This window comes from Myodes glareolus, chromosome 17, assembly GCF_982192425.1.
Source record: "Myodes glareolus chromosome 17, mMyoGla1.1, whole genome shotgun sequence".
Lineage (NCBI taxonomy): Eukaryota > Metazoa > Chordata > Mammalia > Rodentia > Cricetidae > Myodes > Myodes glareolus.
In genome coordinates, this window is record NC_142042.1 from 35,747,720 (window position 1) to 35,767,097 (window position 19,378).

Here is a 19,378-nt window from a genome sequence, read left to right on the forward strand (position 1 = left end):
TTTATACTTATACTTTATAAACTGTAGAGAGAAAATTATGCCAAATTCTATCACAGTATGCCCCAGCAAAACCTGAACTGAGTAAACACAATTTCTTCAACAAAAGTTACAAGAAAACAGGTAAAGAAAATTGTCTAGATTAAAAAGTCTTAAAAGAGGATCACTGGTAGTAGAACAAGTAGGTAGATCTATGAGTTCAAGGCCAGCTAGGTCTACATAATGAGACACTATTCTAAGGCAAAGAAATCCTTAAAAGATACAGTGCAAGGATAAATATCAACAGATTTGTCCATTTACTAAACAACTAGAAAAGCTGGGGTGGGGGGAGGCATTGATACTATTTTCAGATGCTGGACTACACAGAGCAAGGGACAGTACTAGTCTTTGAGAGATGGAATCACTAACCAATAAAATAAATTCTACAGTCTTTGAACTTTCAATGGAGTAAACTCTACAATCTCCCAACTTTTACCTAATGGCACATTCTAGACCACTCTTCTCTCAGCATCAACACAATAAAACCATACAATTATTAGGGCTTTAAAAGATCTGAAAAACAATATTAACAAATTTGACAAGACAGACTACAGAAAATTCCACCCCAAAATGGCAGAATACACAATCACTAAAATAGACCATATATGGGATTATACAATTACTTCCAATAAGTAATTTAAATAATGAACTATAAGTTTTCTAACCTAGGCAAGATTAAATGTGACTTCAACAGACAATAAAGGTATCTGTGGAATCTCCAAATATTTATTAATTACAAAACATGTTTTTAATACATAGGGCAAATTTCTACATGTGAAGTTTTAAAGTATTTTAAATTGAATGAAAATAAAAACATGCTTGGAGGTAGTGGTGCATGCTTTTAATCCCAGGACTCAGGAGACTGAGGCAGGAGGGGTCTCTGTGAGTTCAAGGCCAGCCTGGTCTACAGAGCTAGTTCTAGAACAGTCAAGGCTACACAAAGAAACCCTATCTCTGAAGAAAAAAAAGATATTAAATTGATAACGATTTAGCCAGACTTATTAAAAAATAAAGACAGCAATAAACACAAACTACTAGTATAAGTGAAAGACGGAAAATCATATACAGACCCAATAGATATTAAAGGACTACAAAGGAATTTACAGCAACTTTAAGCTGAACAATTTCAAAGAAACCCAACAAAAGAAACAGAAAATCTAAGTAGTCCTTATACATGCTTTAAAAATTGAATTCATAATTTAAAACTTCCTGAAACAAAAATTGCAAATCTACTGTGTTTAACTGATAAAAATCCATTGAACCAGAAAAATAATATATGCAAACACTCGCAAAACAGAGGAAGAATCTTTCCAAATATTTTTGAAGCAGCATTCTCCTGATACTAAAACCAAACAATGACACAACAATATCACAGATCAAATTCCTCAAATGCAGTATTTACACACAAACTATAACAAGATAATATTTAAAAAGAGCTTGTTCCAGGGATGTAAAAGTAACAACACTAGAAGAACTCAGATGACCATTTCAAAAGATGCAGAAGAAGCATCTAACAAACTTCCTTGCCCATTCATGATCATTAAAAAGTCTGCAAAGTTAAACTAGAAGGGAATGTCCTCAATCTGATAAAAGGCATAAAAAGCCTCCGTCACCATTATAGCTCATGGTGAAAACACTGCTGTTAATCAAAGTTTAAAGCAGTATAGTAAGAAATAAAATACATCCAAACTAAAAGAGAAGTAGACCACTTCACTCAGAGATGATAAAATTGTGTACCTAAAAGAAAAGCCTGAAGAATTTATTAACAACATTTTAACAAGAACAGAACACAATACATGCATCACATCAACTTTATAAACTAACAGTTGAATAATGAAAATTTAAAAACCAATGCCATTTACAATTTCATAACAAACAACAAGCAAACAAAACCAAGACATTTCAGGGAGAAGCTTAACAAAATTTGCCCTAAACTGGTAACCATGAAACACCACTGCTAGACTGGATGGCCGGATGGCTCAGCAGGGATGAAAGAGATAACCTAAGTTAGTTCCCAGCACCCACATCTGGTGGCTTAAAAGTGCTTCTAACTTCAGCTCCAGGAGACATGATGTTCTCTGGCCTCTAAAAAGTACCAAACACACGTATACAAGCAACACACATACAAATAATTTAAAATAAAAATAAATTTTAAAAAAAAACCACTACTGCAAGAAATCAAATAATTGACTAAATCCACAATAAAGCGATCATTTTCATGAATAAGAAGGTTCAATATCTTTAAAAAAAAAAGGCAGCTCTCATACCACAGTCTAATGTTGGTCAAATTTAAAACATCAACTTGCAGCTGGGCAGTGTTGGCTCATGCCTTTAATCCCTGCACTCAAGAGGCAGAGGCAGAGGGCTCTCTTTGAGTTTGAGGTCAGCGTCGTCTACAAAGCAAGTTCTAGGACAACCAGAGGTACACAGAGAAACCATGTCTTGAAAAACAAATTACTAAGTCGGGTGGTGGTGGCGCACGCCTTTAATTACAGCACTTGGGAGGCAGAGGCAGGCTGATATTTGCGAGTTCGAGGCCAGGCTGGTCTACAAGAGCTAGTTCCAGGACAGGCTCCAAAGCAACAGAGAAAACCTGTCTCGGGGAAAACAAACAAACAAACAAACAAACACCCCAACCAAACAAAAAGACCCCATTGCAGGGCAGTGGTGGTGTCCACCTTTACTCCCAGCACTAGGAAGGCAGAGACAGGAGGATCTCAGTGAGTTTGAAGCCAGCCTGGTCTACCAAGCAAATTCCAGGACAGCCAGGACTCCTATACAGACAAACCTGTCTTGAAAAACCAAAACAACAAAAACAAAAACCAACAACAACAACAATAATAATAATAACAATAAACAAACAAAAAACCAAAACAAAAACCCATCAACTTACTACAGCTTAGAATTAGCGGGGAAGGGTCTCTATCAGGTCGGTCTATGGACATCTCTATAGAGGACTGGTCTTTTTAGCTAATTGTTCTGGGAAGACCCAGCCCACTTGCAGGCAGTACCATTTCCTGGACCAGAGAAAGTCTGTAAGTGGCAAGCAGAAGCAAGGAAGGATCCATTCATTTCTCTGCCCTTGACTGTGGATGTGATGTGACTGCCTCGACATCCCTCAATATGGGACTGTAACTTTAAAGTGTAAGTGAGATAAGCCCTCTCCTCCTACGCTGCTTTTAGTCAGAAATAAAACTAGAAAATCTGGCATTCGCTATGTAGCCCACACTAGTCTTGAGCTCATGACAGTTTTCCTACCTCTAATTATAGTTTCAAGGAGTCACTGTGGGCCTTATTTATTTTATTTTCTTCTGAGACAGTCTCACTATGTAGTCCTGGGTGTCCTGGAACTCCCTCTGTAGACCAGGCAGACCTCAAACTCACAGAGCTCTGCCTGCCTCTGCCTCCCAAGTGCTAGATTAAAGGCATGTGGTACTACACCCCGCCTGACCTTAAATTTTATATTAAAATGTTACATATATAAACAAAAAAATTTTAACTGGGTAACTTAAGACTACTTTAAGATTTACTGTTCAGCCACAGGAATCAAGATAGTATGATTTCTGACATATTGACAATATACAGCAATAGAGTCCAAAAGTAAAACCAAATATATAGGTCAACTGATTTTTACACAGAAGAAAAAGTAATCTTTCAATAAATAATTGATAACTGTATGCGATGAAAATAAGTATCAACAGTATTCACAGTATACCAATTTACTTGATAGGTCCTCTAGACCTAAACATAAAATCTAAACACCAATTCTTCAAATTTAGAGGAATAGAAAACAGAAGCCTATTTTTAAAAGTAAGGTTATTTCTAGGATTTCAGCCATGTTTTTATGTATTGTATATAATTTCTTTTTAGCCATAGGAGCAGTGTTTAGCAGTTGAGTCAGTATGGACTAAAATATTTACCGTTTGCATTCAAAAATTCCAGGATATTTTTTGAAACTAAAGACAAAAATGATTTCCCTGACAGACCCCCAAAAGCAAAAACAATAAAAGAAAACATTGGCAAACTGGATGAAAATTAACTTTTATTCTTTAAAATATCCTTTTAAAATATGAAATGTGAGCTAAAATTGGAAAAAAGTTTGACAAAGCGTTTGTATCTGAATTATGTCAAGACCATTTGTTGTAATAAACAAACAAACAAACAAACAAACAAATAAATAAAACAGGCGCGCAAGAGAAAGATGCCATGCAACAGAGTTCACATGGAGGGGTTTTATTAGGGGAAAGGGAACATAGGAAAAGGAAAGAGGAGGAAACTGGCCTCTGGGGACAGGAGCAGCAGAAGAAAAAAGAGAGGCAGAGAGAGAAAGAGAGAGAAGGGGGAGTGACAGAGAGACAGGGAGGGGGAGAGAAAGCGAGAAGGAGGGAGGGAGGGGGGGAGAGAGAAGAAGAGAGAGGGGGAGGGCGAAAGAGAGAGAGGAAGGGGGGAAGGTGGACAGGGTCCCTTTTAAAGGGAACACAGCAAAGTGCTCTTAGTGGCTGCAGCTGAGGACATACCCTGTCAGAAGCCCAAGGGCAGGCCAGTGCAGATGCCTGAATACTAACATCACTCACAAACTAATAAACTCAGTAAGTAATGAAGAAATGATTTACAGAAGGAGGAACACAGCTGGGAAACATGCACTTGGAATAGTGTTCAGTATCAAGAAGATGCAAATTTAAACTAAACTGAGATGCTAATAATCACAAGAAACTTTAATTTCAGCTAAACCAAAATATTACATGTTGTTGAGAATATAGAGCAATAGTAACTGAATACAGTATCGCCATGCAAGGCACACAGTTAGAGGAACACAATCTGGCAGCTTCTTATAGAGTTAAATCTCTCCTTTACATACACACACAAGAAATATAAACATACATTCACTTCAATCTTGTTTACAAATATTTTTAAAGCATTCAGAAACTGCAAACAGCCAATATCCCTCAACAGGTAAGCTGATAGAGTGGGGGTACAATCTTAAACTGAGATACCACCACTAACAAAAGATGCCCACAACGTAGCAAGAACTCATGGATGAATCTTAAAAGCACTGTGCTGAAGGCCGGAGAGGCAGCTCCACGGCTAAGAGCACTTGGTGCTTTTGTAAGGGACTGGCCTGGGTTCCCAGCACTCAAGGCGGCTTCCAACCATCCGCACGATCAGTTCCAGGGAATTCAGCATGCTCTTCACAGAGCACCAGGTATGCATGTGACACATACACATACATACTCAAGCAAAGCACTCACACACATTTAAAAAAAAAAATCTAAAAAAAATTAAAGCATTTGGCTAAGTCAAAAAAGTCAGGTCAAAAATGTAGAAAAACAATTTATGTATATTAGCATAATTATATTTATATGAAACTTTGGAAACATTAAAGCTAGTATTTAGTAGTAAAAAGCATTATAATTGGTTGTCTATAAAATGGTAGTATGTAGATGTGGGAGAAATTACAAATTAGTATGAATAAATTGAATAAATAAATGCAAACATCATTCTAAAAATTTTTTATTATTATAGTGACTACATGGGTAGAAATCATTTGTCAAAATTCAAAGTGTACACTTATGAACTATAAGTTCTATTATGTATAAATTATTCATAAATTATGTGTATGTCAATGTGTACATATCAATTACAATATATGAAACTTATCTGTACCTTGACTCCAGCTATTAAAAAATGACCTATAATTTGACTAAACACTGGACTGAGTTATGTAAAATGTTGGTGTTATATTTAATAACCTTACTTTGGGAAAAACATGCTGAAATTTTATGGACAAATAATATGATGTCTAAGATTTATAACAAAATAATATGGAAGGCTGATTGAAGGGGTGACATAAATAGAATGGCCAGACTTTGTGATACATGCTTACAATCCCAGATATTCCAGTTGCAGAAAAACAAGTTCAGAGATTTAAGATATTCCCTCAAAATTAAAGGTGTATCTTAAAAGGATCTGGGGGAACTGCTCAGTGGGAGAGCACTTGCCTACGATGTTTGAGGTTTTGGGTTCAATTCACAGCACTGGGAAAAAAGACTGGTCATAAATTGATATTCTGTGATGCTGAAGCTGGATATAGAGAAATTCCTTTATATTATTTGTATTTATTATTATTTATATACTTTCATATATGCTTGAAATTTTCCATATTAAAAAACTGTTTTGTTTTCCTAGAGTCTACCCACCAGATCTACCTCGGGATCACTCAAGACCCTCCCACCAGTCCTCACAATACTCCCTTTTATTCTCCCCTTCCCATTTTTTATTCGGAAACCAGTCAGGGATACACAAAATCAAACACATTAAGCAAATATCGACAGATGAATAATAAGCAAAACTATACAATGTTGTGACTGAAAATCCCTGGAACTCTGATCACTCCTTCCCCAACCGTTTCATGTGGGCTGGAGAGATGGTTCACCAGGCACACTGTTCCAGAGGTTCTGGGTTTGGTTCCCAGCACTCAGAAGGCAGCTCACAACCATCTGTCACTCCAGTTCCAGGGGCTATGATACCTTATCTAACCTTCACAGGCTCCTGCACACATGTACACACATACATACACTCAGGCACACATGTATACATAAAATCAACAAAATTTTTAAAAGCATATAAAGTATTGATTACCTCTTTAAAAGGGAGACTGGTATTTGAAAACTTCCTCAAGAACACACACTGACACGTGTCTTGAGAGAAAGACTATTACAAAGGAAGCAGTATCACCCAGCGTCTACTCTGCACAGGCTGGCTCTTTTCCTTATCACAGCAGTAATAAAGAGAAACAATAAAATGCTAACCCTCCACAAAAATCTTATTATAACAGAATGATCTGCAACCCGCCTTGTTTCTTTACCAACAAATGTATGTGACTCATGACCACGGTGGAAGTGAGTGGGAAATTTTAAAAAAATAAGCAACAACAAAAACTCAAGCAAGAAAACCGCCCTTAATGCTCGAATGCAGAACTGGATCCGTGACATCCGGGTGTACAGTGGAGATAGCCTGCAGTTCTGCCCAGGAGGGCTCTTTCTTCTGTATGGACTGAAAACCCATTCTCTGAGCTTTCAAACTCACACAGACACTTCTTCCAAGAGACCTTTTCATTGTACCCACTAAACAAACCATGCCTCAACTTTCCCACAGGACATTCAACACACTTCTTTCTATAACATTATGCTTTGGGCTATATCCCATATTGTCTCTAGTTACCCAATACATGGAAAGGTTGTCAGGGGTTCTCTCTAGCATACTGGGATCTTGTCAAGTCTTCTCAGTGAATGTGGAATAGTTGATCAAAGGCATAAGATAAAATAAAACTCCTTCCACGACGCTTTCTGGGCTTGAACTTTACTCAGGATAGTTCTAAATCCTTAAGACCAACAGCAGTTGCTGCAGGAACAGCTTTTACAGAGGAGATGAAGCCACTGGAAAGTCAGGTATAAGCTCTATTTGAAGAGAAACAGAACAGCCAACATGTATTTGCCCAAGGGTGCTTTCTTCTTCCCAGACGAAGTTCTATTTTCTGCCAGTTTGGGGATTTGAAGCATTTTCTATCTGTGCCTACCTTACTCAAGTTCACTCTCAAGCTTCTCAAAATCAAGAGACCAGAGCTCTGGGCACTCTACGTGTAATGAGGCTTAAGTGTCAGGGCTCCTTCCTTGCACAGTACTTGAAGCATTTCTAAGTAGGCATTTCTGGCAAACTGCCTAAAGAAATCACGGGAAGAAAGTGACCTAAATCTCATGTTGGGGTTTCAGATCTAATTTTGAATTTTTTTCATAAGAAATTCAATGAGAAGGTAAACCGAATTCCCACATAAGAAAAAGGTAAACAAAACAAAACCTGCTGGGCTCCACTATGGTCTTCGAACGTTCGAGAAACGCATAACATTTTCCCTCCCCTTAAAAGATATCAAAAGAACACGGTGTGAAACCCAATCTTTGATCTCGACAGACGGCTAGTGGTTTAAAAAAAAAAAGTGAGATAAACTCAGGGTATTGTCAAAAGAGCCCCAAGACCAGAAGCCTTGAGCAACTTCGTTTTGTGGAAGCAAGACAGGACTCCAGGACACCAGGTTTCCATCAAAGACCAAGTCCTGGGACATTCTCAGCAATAAAACTTTCAGGGGCAGGCTCCCCTGGTGGTTAACTGTAATCTCAGTTTATCAATTCCTCGTCTTGCAAAGCACACAATTTACCCCAGGGCCACAGCTGGGAAAAGGGTGACCAGAGCCCAAGGAATGCAAGCAGGAAAGTGACAGAAACGCCTGGGAGGGGGGCAGGGCACGGGAGGGGGGGCGGTGTGTGACAAACAGCCGGCTCCAGGATAAGACGTGCCAGAAGGAAAGTGAGAACGGGGCAGGAGGTGGCGTTACCGTTCCTCAGCCTCTGCATCTGTCACAGTGGAGTTAGTGAGAACGCCACCAAACTTCCTAACAGGGTCCCAGGGAACGCGGACGTGGAGACCCGAGAAAGAAAAGCAACGGGGAAGCTCCGGGAGCACGAGCGTCTCGGGCAGGCGCGTGCGGAGGCTGGAAAAGGACCCGGGACGTGAACGGTCACTCCGGCGAGCCTCTGCCCGATCTCCGACGCCGATCCCCGCGCGGGCACCAGGGTCCGCAACGTCCCCGCAAGCGTTCGCCCCGGCCCTCCCCGTCCGACCCTCGGAGGTGGAGGGGACTTGAAGGGCGAAGCTCCCGGCCTTGCCCGCAGCCGCCTCCGCCCCGCGCCTCCGGGACCCCAGACCCCAAAGCGTCCGCCCCGGGGCACGGCGGGAGCCCGAGCCGCTTCCCCTCACTCACCGTGGGGCTCCATCCCGCGTCCCTGAGGCCAGACCCACACTCACGGCCGCCGCCCCCTCTGCCGGCTGGAGCTCGCCGCCCCCATCCCCCACGGCTGGCCCGCGGACGCCCAGTCGAGCCGCCGCCGCCGCCACCTCCCCAGCAGCCACCGCCACGACCGCGCCAGCCGCGGACGCGACGCCCCGCCCCGGCCTCGCGCCCCACGCCGCACGCCTCACGCCCTCTGGGGCCCGCCTCCTGGAGTCCAGCCCATTGGCTCTCGCACTAGGGAGGCGGAGCCAACTGCTGCGGGGGCGGGACCAAAACAGGTGTGGGTTTGGGCCGGCCTTGCTCTCTTCCCCCACTAGGCGTCTGGGGGTGATCAAGGTCCCAAAGTCCCTGTGGTTCGGGTTGGTCCCAACTCGGCAATCGGACCCACCAAGAAAAAAAAAATCCAAAACTCCATATGGGAACCACCCTTCCGTCCTGGTCTAATTGGCCGTTTTGCAGGCACTATGAATACTTTTCCAGTTAGGACTTTAGTCTTGAGCTTGTTTGGGTGACTTCCTTCCTCCTCCGTCCTTTTACCTTTCAAGACCAAACTTATGACTCACTTTGAAATTGTCCCACTGTGTTCTTTCTTCAGCTGACATTTTCCGAAAACTAAATTACTCGGTTACATCAGCTATTATGCATAGTATCTCGCTACACAGATGTATTAGATAAGTGTTCATTCACTACACAACCCTCTAACCATACAGCATACTTATCCTCGAATGTTCCAGATACAAGGACCATTAATGTGGTCGGTGAGGATAAGAACAAAAAAGCAGAGATGCTGGTTTATGTGTCATAGATGGGAAGGGAAATGTATTGAGTGTGGCACATCTAACTTAGCTATACCAAGAATACCTTTCCTGTTGGTGCTGAGACATAACGCTCCCAAGAATACTAGTTGACAAATAGGAAAATTTATAGAAAGGCGTCTTGTCTTCTTTTCCTGTTTCTGTGTAAAATACTCCAGTCAAAGCAACTTAAGGAAAGATTTTCTTTAGCTCACAATATGCAAGGCACCATGGGGTTGAAACAGCTAGTCTCTTAGCCTCACAGCTGGAAGAAGAGAGCGAAGATGCTTGCTAGTCCTCGGCCACTTGCTCCACTCTTACACAGTCCATGATGCCCTGCCTAGGGAACAGTAGCACCTACAGTGGGCAGGCTGCCCCACCTTGGTCCGTTTAATCAAAATAATGTCCCACAGGTACACGCAGGGTTTTACCTTTCAGGTGATTCTAATTCCTGTCGGAACACAGTCCAAGAATGAAGCCTTGTCAGGAGAATTCTGAGTGCCTGTGAGAAAGTTCTAAGAAAACAAGACAAGAGTCTTGCGACCTCAGTTTCTTCAAAAACACAGACTTGTTCTTGGATTATGCTCTTGCGTCCCTCCCAGGTGTAGCAGTGAGGAGTGAGTTTACTTCCGATTGTTCATTACAACCCGCTATTGTTGTTTGTTTATACACCTCTCTGGGAAATCATGTTTTGGCCATGTGTGTCTTTTCTGTTGCATGTGGCTTGCGCTTGTGATTGTACACGTTTAGTCATATGACTCCTCTTAATCCTCACAGTATAAATTGTCTGATGCTCTGAATAAAGTTGGCTATCGCATGAGACTTTAGTCCGCTTCACTTATCGGCGCCGTTCTCCCACACCTCTGGAACCCAACGTTGTTCTGGAGAACAACGGCACAGTCACGCCAACACTTAACCCTAACTAACACAAAAAGGTATTTGGAAAAAAAAATCCTCAATTTCACGTTTCTCTTAAATCCTTTTTTCTAAGTGGATGATAGATACATTTCCCATGTTCTCGTTATTAATCACGGATGATATATGACAACATTTCTGGAAACCAAAGGTGGTTTATCCTAAAATAAAGGGCAAAGTCTGGAGAACTGGCCCAGTGGTGAAGAGAACTTGCTATTCTTGAAGAGGACCTGGTGTGCACTTCCCAGCACCTATGTGGTGGCTCACAACCGCCCTTACTCTGGGTCTGAGATCCAGCGCCCTCTTCTGGCCTTAGCAGGCACCAGGCACACAGGCAAGGAAAACATTCATACACATAAAATAAAAATAACAAATTCTTTTTAAAAAGTACAATTATTAACTGACCAATGAACATAACATAACAAAAATGAACATAAAATGAATATAACCCTGATGTTTTGCAAAAACATCCTAAACAATAAAAGTCAATACTTTAGTTAGAGTCTCCAAAGTATCCCAGAATATGCCCTGAATCATGCCGTAAAAATAAATAAATAAATGTTTGCAGGTTAAAGTGACTCATGATTATGGCCTTGGAGGCCAGGAATAAGCAGACAAACAAGAATCAGAGGAATTACTGGGCATTATTTTTTAAGAACAGTTGGTGTTATATTACTATCTATAATTTCAGCCTACACTGATAACTCTCCCGTCTCTGATTTGCTCATTTCTTCTGTGATAAAGGATAACAGTTCCACTCGGGCGTCTTCCTTTTCTCCCTAAACTCACACTACTTCTTGCTGTTTTCCTGCAGTTCTGCACTAGGGAAGTGGGAGAGGTAGAGGCACCAGGGTCACAAATTCAGGATCAGCTGAAATTGATCTGGGGTTTTGACTGGGGGTGGGGAAAAGAGAGAGAAAGAACATGGGCTATTCATTTGGGTTTTGGGGCCATGCTTATTTAGTAGTGCTTATACTAAGGAGATGCAGTCTGGGTCTCCACTAAGTATTTCCTGAAGAGATATTGAAGGGATGATCTGAAGACTCGGGAGTAAAAATTCTTCTGGGATTCCCCCCGCCCCATCTGTGTTCAACTTCATCGTCATACATGGTGGAACCAATTCCATGGTCACAAAAACCTCATGCCTAAAGTAAAGTCTGTTCCTGAGATCACGTGCTCTGAGGTGAAAGGCTAATTATAAAGGTGCATGTTCTATGTGGACGATGGAGCAAGGGCCCAGTCCCTCAGTGGACGGGTGTTCGTCCTTCTATTCCTGATTCAGTAGCAGTCTGTGCAGTGGAGACTGCAACGCTGTTCACCAGGACTGTCTAATTGTTATTCCTTTCACAAACATTTATTGAAGACTTCTAATTTGCCAGGCGCTGTTCTAAGCACAGCAGGTATATTCGGGAACTTTAAATCCACTCCCAATTTTATTTAAATTCAATAAAACCGTGATCCACTGCTTAGGAGAGAAGCAGAGCCGATGGAAAAGGCAGGGGAGCCCTAACTGGCAGGTGCCCTAGTCTGCTGCTGCCCTTGACCTCGCTGCCTGAGCAGTTAGGAAGAGCGATGAAAACCTGACAGGCTACCAGGAACAGGGAGGCTTCACATTCCAAAGTGGACAAAACTCACCAAGCAGGTTATTAATCTTAACTCTAAGACGGTTGCAATTGAGAAGCAAGGAATCAATCAGCTCATGCGCTGGGAATGAATGGGAAAAGCCATCACAAACATTCACAGAGTCTGTGCTGTCATCAAGAAAGGAAACGGACTAAGAAATATAAACAAAGAAAAAGTCAAACGAGTATTCAGATAAAACTCATTTCTAGATAGATTAAGGTATTAGCATTACTACTAGAGTACATTATTTTTATGTTATTATACACATTCTTATAGAACTTAAAAGATTTTTAAAATTTTAATGGTGTGTGTGTGTGTGTGTGTGTGTGTGTGTGTACACAGTGCTCATCGATTCCAGAAGGGGACATCAGCTCTCCCTAGTTATAAGCTGCTTAACAGGGGTGCTGGGAACCTAACAGGCCGTTGGAAGATTAGGAAGAGCTTTTAACCTTTGAGATATTTCTCCAGCCTCTCCTATAGAAATTTCAGTGGCATAAATCTCTATGCTCTTGTTTAAACCTCTGCCTATTTCTAGGCATAGGGGTGTACGGCCATAATTGTAGTACTTGGGAGGCAAGGGGATCAGGAGTTTAAGGACTGCTGTAGAATATTAGTTTAAGATGTGTTACATTTGTTTATGCGGTGGGACATTTGTTTAATAATACAAAGATGGGTAGCATTCTTCTTTTTTAAAAAAGATTTATTTATTTATTATGTATGTAGTGGTCTATCTGCATGTACCTCCAGGCCAGAAGAGGGCACTAGATCTCATTATGGATGGTTGTGAGTCACCATGCGGTCACCAGGAATTGAACTCAGGACCTCTGGAAGAGCACCCAGTGCTCTTAATCACAGAACCATCTCTCCAGTCCATGTTGTATTCTTTTATGCTGCATTTGTTTAACTCTGTGAAGCTGTGTTGCTTAGCCTGTCTAAACCGCCTGATGGTCTAATAAAGAGGTGAATGGTCAATAGCGAGGCAGGAGAAAGGGTAGGCAGGACTGGCAGGCAGAGAGAATAAATAGAAGGAGAAAAAGAAACGAGTTCAAGGAATGAGAAAAGGAGGAGCAAGAGAACGAGGAAGACACTCTGGGCCAGCCACCCAACCACACAGCCGGCCACAGACAAAGAGTGAAAGATACACAGATGTAAGGAAAGGAGAAAGCCCAGAGGTGAAAGGTAGATGGAATAATTAACTAAGAAAGCTGGCTAGGAATAAACCAAACTAAGGCTGGGCATTCATAAGAAAAAAGAAGCCTCCGTGTGTATATTTCTTTGGGAGTTGGGTAGTGGGCTCCCCAAGAATCAAGAACAAAGAGTTAAAAACGACCAGTAGCAAAGGCCAGTCTTTATACAGGCTAACCTTGGCTACATGAGACCCTGTCTCAAAACAAAAACAAAAATGTATCTGTGCTTGAGTTACTCCATACTGTAATCCTCCATAATATCCTAAGTGTGAAAGGAAACTGCCCTAAAGCTAAATAGCTAGTGTGTGTGTATGTATGTATGTTTGGCCGGTGGCCTCAAAAATGCAGCTATTGGCTGGGCAGTGGGGGCACACACCTTTAATTCCAGCATTTGGGAAGCAGAAACAGGTGGGTCTTTATGATTTTGAGGCCAGCCTGGTCTACAGAGTGAGCTCCAGGACAGTCAAGGCTACACAGAGAAACCCAGTTTCGAGAAACAAAAAACAAACGCATTATTGCAACGTCTGCAAAGAGAGTCATCGCTTTAACCAGACTTCCTTGCCTTGCTCTGTGCCAGACACTGCATTAAGTTTGCTTCCTATTCAGTAACTTAATCACAGTCTTATATAATTATTAGTCAAATTTTAAAAATGAAAAACGGAGGCAAATAACAAAAGCTTAAACACAACGATTTCTTTCGTGGCGCTGGGAGTCATACTCAGGACCTTGCACATGCCAGGCAAGAACTCTCCAGCTGAGAATGCATCCTAATCCCTCCATACAGAAAGGCTCTCTGGGGCTGAAGAGATGGTAGCTCCGCAGTTCAGAGCATTAGCTGCTCTTCCAGAGGATCCGGGCTTCAATTCCCAGCACCCACACGGCAGCTCACAACTGTCCAGTTCTAGAGGATCCCACACCCTCACAGATGTAAACGCAGGCACAACAGCAACGAACATTTGTTACAACTGAAAAAGAAAGAATGTCCGCCTGACTTGAGGAAAATTGATATTAGCATAAAGATAAACTTGGCCAGATTTCTCCTAGTGGGAAATCACTCTTCTATCCTTGGCAGTCTGTCCTGCCCTTCTCCAGACACACGAGGTCTTTCTTACCTTCGCTTCTCCCTCTGTCTGATATAGGCTCCTCTCTTGTAGCTATGTGAATTGCTTCCTGTTCTTAGATTGTCCTCCACATCAGTGACATGCTGCACTTCGGGTGTCCTCAAATTTCTCGCTCTGCTTCAAAGTTGACCATGCCACCCAATCCTCCACTGACTTGATACCAAGTTATATATATATATATATATATATATATATATATATATATATATATATATACATGTTATACAAGTGTTATATATATATACATATATATATATATATACATGTCCTATCTATAATACATGTGAGTATGTGTTTAGGAACTTCTGTGCTCCACAATAGCAGCAGCTTTGCCTGTTTTGCTCACGGCTGTGTCCCTAAATCTTGGAATAAGACTTGGGGTGAACCGATCAGTGAAATGCTCTGTAAAAAACAGTATATTCCTGTGGAAAGGATTAATTTCAATCAGATAAGAGAACCATATTGCTGTGAGAGGCGACAGTTTTATGCTAGCTGTAATCACCAAGGTAATAACACATGCCAAGTCAATCTGAAAGGGCCATAAATAACTCCAGAATCTGAAGTGATTTCCTTCTTCCTTAAAGGCAGAAAGGTGAAACTGCTCGGCTGCCGTTTCTCTTTCACCCACTGCACTGGACGTCAGCTGGCTCTGAAAGCAAGCAGAACCACCCCTAACCTCCATTCCTTGTTCTCAGCTTCCCTGGACGACGATCAAGTGACATCTGTTTTCCCCAACAGAATTCCAGTGTTCTTTTCTTTTCTTTCCTTTTTTTTTTTTTTTTTCCCAAAAAGGTTTTCGAGACAGGGTTTCTCTGTGTAGCTTTGAAGACTGTCCTGGAACTCTCTCTGTAGACCAGGCTGGCCTCGAACTCCCAGAGCTCCTCCTGCCCTTCCTTCCAAGTACTGGGATTAAAGGCATGCGCCACAACTGCCTGGTCGGAATTTCAGCTTTCTGACTCAGGGGCCTGTGAAAGCCCCTTTATATTATAGGAATAAAATAAAGGAATTATTTTATAGGAAGCTCCTTTCTTCAGAGGCTGCAGGTTAGTAACTGGCCTAAGTAGACTGAAACCAAGACCAGGATTCTTTCTATGCATATTGGCTACAGTTTTAAAATCTCTGTAAGTCTATGAAATTATGTCAGATGACCCACCTAAGTCAGTCTTAGTTTAATATGTGAATGTGTAAGCTATACTAATATGCTTAAATATAAGATTTTTTTCTGTAAATTGATTCCTAGTAATCGGAAGTTCTGACTTAGTAATAGTTCTTAATTCTAACTGTATATAAGTTCATTATGTTGTATAGATTTGGGGTCTGGTTAATTTTAGTGTATAATTTTTTATTTGAAAAGGGTTTTTTATATAAAATAAAACTTATTTCCCCCCCTTTATGGAAGTGAGATTCTTTTTCTCACATAGTTTATCTGGATTACAGTTTCCACCCCCCCTCCTGTTCCTCCCCACTTCCCCTCCCATCCGGATCCACCCCTTTCTGTCTCTCATTAGAAAACAAACAGGCTTCTGTAGAATAATAATATAACATAACAAAAGATGAAACAGAAACTCGTACTTCAGAATTGGACAAAGCAAACTGGAAGTCATAATATGTACACAAAAGACCTATAGGGTAAAAAGGGAGAAGGAGGAGGATACACACACACACACACACACACACACACACACACACACACACACACACAGGAAGAGGTCTGCCACAACATTATGAGACAGGGAGCCTCCAAAAATGCTGCTGAATTTATTTTCTGTTGGCGTCTACTGCCAAGCTGCCCTTAAGAGTAGTTTGTTTCCTGCAGTGAGATTTCCTTGGAGGAAATCAACAATAAAACTTTTTTTTTAAAAAAAAAATAAAGTAATACAAAAAAATCTTTCGTAAAATGGGTGGCTTAGCATAGCACCAATGAGAAGCTTGGTTTGCTGTTGACTCAGAAAGTTCTTCTACAGCATTCTGGCACTCACACACATGCGCTCTCACACACACAGACACACACACACACGCACGCACGCACATACACAGGCACACACACACACGCACACGCACACACACACTCTACCACCACCTAAGGGCAGGCTGGCTAGCTACAGGAAAGAATAAAACCCAAGGGAAACATTGCCAATCTCTTCCTTTATCTACTCACTGAACAAATATTGCTGAGCCTTCTGAGAAACAATGCTACCACTAGCGAATTTAATGAGTGTTTGTCTTCTTAACTTCATATTTATATAGGGGTGACTGCCTGTAGTGTGCTTGCCAGAGGATTGGAAATTAACTGCTCATAAACACTGAAGGATATTTGATTTACAAATCTGCTTTTAAGTTAATTCAAGAGAACTTTACATTTGATAACATAGAAGAATTAATGTACAGTTGTTACTTTACCATCTAGGTACTTGGGTTTAGATTATTTTGCTCTGAAATTATCTCAAGAGCAGGCAATGTGGACCTTAAAGAAGAAAATGGAGGAGTTGAACACATGCCTGTAATCCCAGAACCCCAGAGCCCGAGGCAAGAGAATCTAGAGGTCAAGGGCAGTCTAGGCCACCGGACAAGTTCCAGTCCATTCTAGGATATAGTAAGATTCTACTTCGGGGGCCAGGGTGTGGGGAGAACAGTAGTATGAATTAATAATTGAAAAAAATTCTACTTCAAAGACATTAAAATTTTAAGGTTTTGGTTTAAAATGTTGCTGCTTTAAAAAGGAAACAACTAAGCCAAACAAACAAAACTGACTGGTCTTCACTGGCAGATGGACATCCTTCACCTCATTGTACTTGATGCAGTATTTAGTGTACGATGTTCAACGCAGTGTTTGATTTTGTCAGGACGCTGCACAGCACATGAACATCTGATGTCAGAGACATAACTATCCATCCTACCAGCCCAAAGCCCGGTGAAACAGCTGTTGGGTAAGCTCACTGAAACCGTCGGCTTAGTATACGCGGGGTGGGGAGCATGAGGAACAGCAAGGCAGCCAGACAGCGAGCTGTCTCACTCAGGAAAGCAGCATGTGCTTTGGAATCTAAAGATCTCTCCTGTGAGTTCATCTGGGTGGGAACAGAAAGGTCACACCGAGTTCTAGGAAGTTCTTTCTGGGTAGTGATTAAAGATCAAGAACAGTGGGAAAAGGGCTCCTTTCAGGAAAAGTAACTAAAAGATAAATCTACCAAGAAAACAGACTCTAAAAAAATGGTGGATTGGTATATACTTAAGGAAAGAAAGAAAGAGGGAGAGAGAGAGAGAAAAGAAAGAAAGAAAGAAAAAAAAAAGAAGGAAAGAAAGAAAGAAAGAAGAAGGAAAGAGTGAGCAAGCATAGATATAGGTCAAAGGTCAGAGGATTCTAAAAGGACCCTTTGAATGTGTTTCACAGAGAACTGGTATTTCAACGTCCTGGACTTATCTTAAACGCCAGTACCACAGTATAATGAAGCTGCCGATGCCAACAGTAGTGTTTTACTTATGAATCAGAGTTTGAAGTGCCAAGCAGTTTTGGGAATTGGGAGCAAGGCAGAACTGGAGGAAAAGGGGAAAGAAAACAAGGTAGGGATATGTGCGTATGCCCGTGTGTGTGTGTGTTCATGTGTGTCTGTGTGTGTGTGTGTGTGTGTGTGTGTGTGTGTATGCATGCATTTAGCCACACCGATGTATGTACACACACACACACACGGAGAGACAAATGCAAACATAGAGAAACTGAGAGAGACAGAGGGACACAGAGACAGGCTTTGGGAAATTTTCTTGGGGACAAAGTTACTTCGGTTTAACAAGAAAGTATTACAAGCTGAACTGTACCCCTCCAAAATTAATGTGTTGAAGTCCTACCCCACATTACCACTCCCCCAAGTGCTATCATGTACCACAGAATTCTGATAGTGTATCTGGAGGGAAGGCCTTTAAAAGAGTACCTGAGTAAAAACGGGGTCTTAGTATGATGCTCATTCAACAGCTGGTAGAAGAAGAGGAGGTTAGGACACAGACACACAGCAGATCCAGGGAAACACAGGGAGAAGGCAAGCATCTAGGACCCTCCTAAGAAAGCATCCATGCCAGCACCTGGATCTTGGACTTCCAGCTTCCAGAATCATGGGAAACCATCTTTCTGTTGTTTAGACAACTCAGGCTGGGGTACTTCATCCCATCAACCTGGCAACACAAGGTCATTTCTCAGACTTCGACAATACCAGCTCCACCTACCCCGTAAAGATTTTAGGTTCAGTTGTGCTTGAAGTTGCCATGATCCAACCCTGGAAGTGGGGCATTTCTTCTTTCTAATCCAAGTCACAGTGAGTCTGTATCCCTCCTGCTGTCACGTGGACCATGATGCGGGGCGTCATGTTCATTGTAATACTGTCATCCGAATCAGAAGGCAGGAAGCTTACAAGACTGGGATTCTGCATTTCTTTTAGGGGAGGGGGTTGGTGAGTTCCTGCTCACATTTGAAGGGGTGCCCTAAATTCTTTGTGAGTAAATGAAGGAGGTATGACAAGGTGGAGGATAGTATCACTGAAACTGAGATGGGTATTTGTGGCTACTTAGTAGAAATACTGTAATAGCCATAGGAGAAATAGTATTTGGGGTCTAGTATAAGCTCAACAAGTGTTTACTTTTGTGTTCTTTTCTGATTCTAGGGTTCAAAGTCCTTCCACACACCTGATTTCAATTAATCTTCAAAGCAAGTCTATGAAATGTCAATTATTATTAACACTCTTATTCAGTTTAAAGGAAACATATCTCAAGGAGAATGAACTACTTGCTCAAAGTTGTATGACTTAATAGTAGAGACTAAATTCTAGACAAGGTCACCTGTCTCCTTCAGCAGGGGTTTTCCAATATGCCCTAGAT

General features: G+C 41.5%; 1 protein-coding gene across 1 annotated transcript in view; it reads right to left on the bottom strand.

The window, feature by feature from the left end:
- Arhgap29 (Rho GTPase activating protein 29) overlaps positions 1-8,974 on the bottom strand; it is a 67,244-nt gene extending 58,270 nt beyond the window's left edge. The window contains exon 1 of the mRNA XM_085677766.2: positions 8,849-8,974. The gene's annotated coding sequence lies outside the window, so the exon portion shown is untranslated. The remainder of the gene's footprint in view (positions 1-8,848) is intronic.
- Between the last annotated feature and the right edge of the window lie 10,404 nt (positions 8,975-19,378).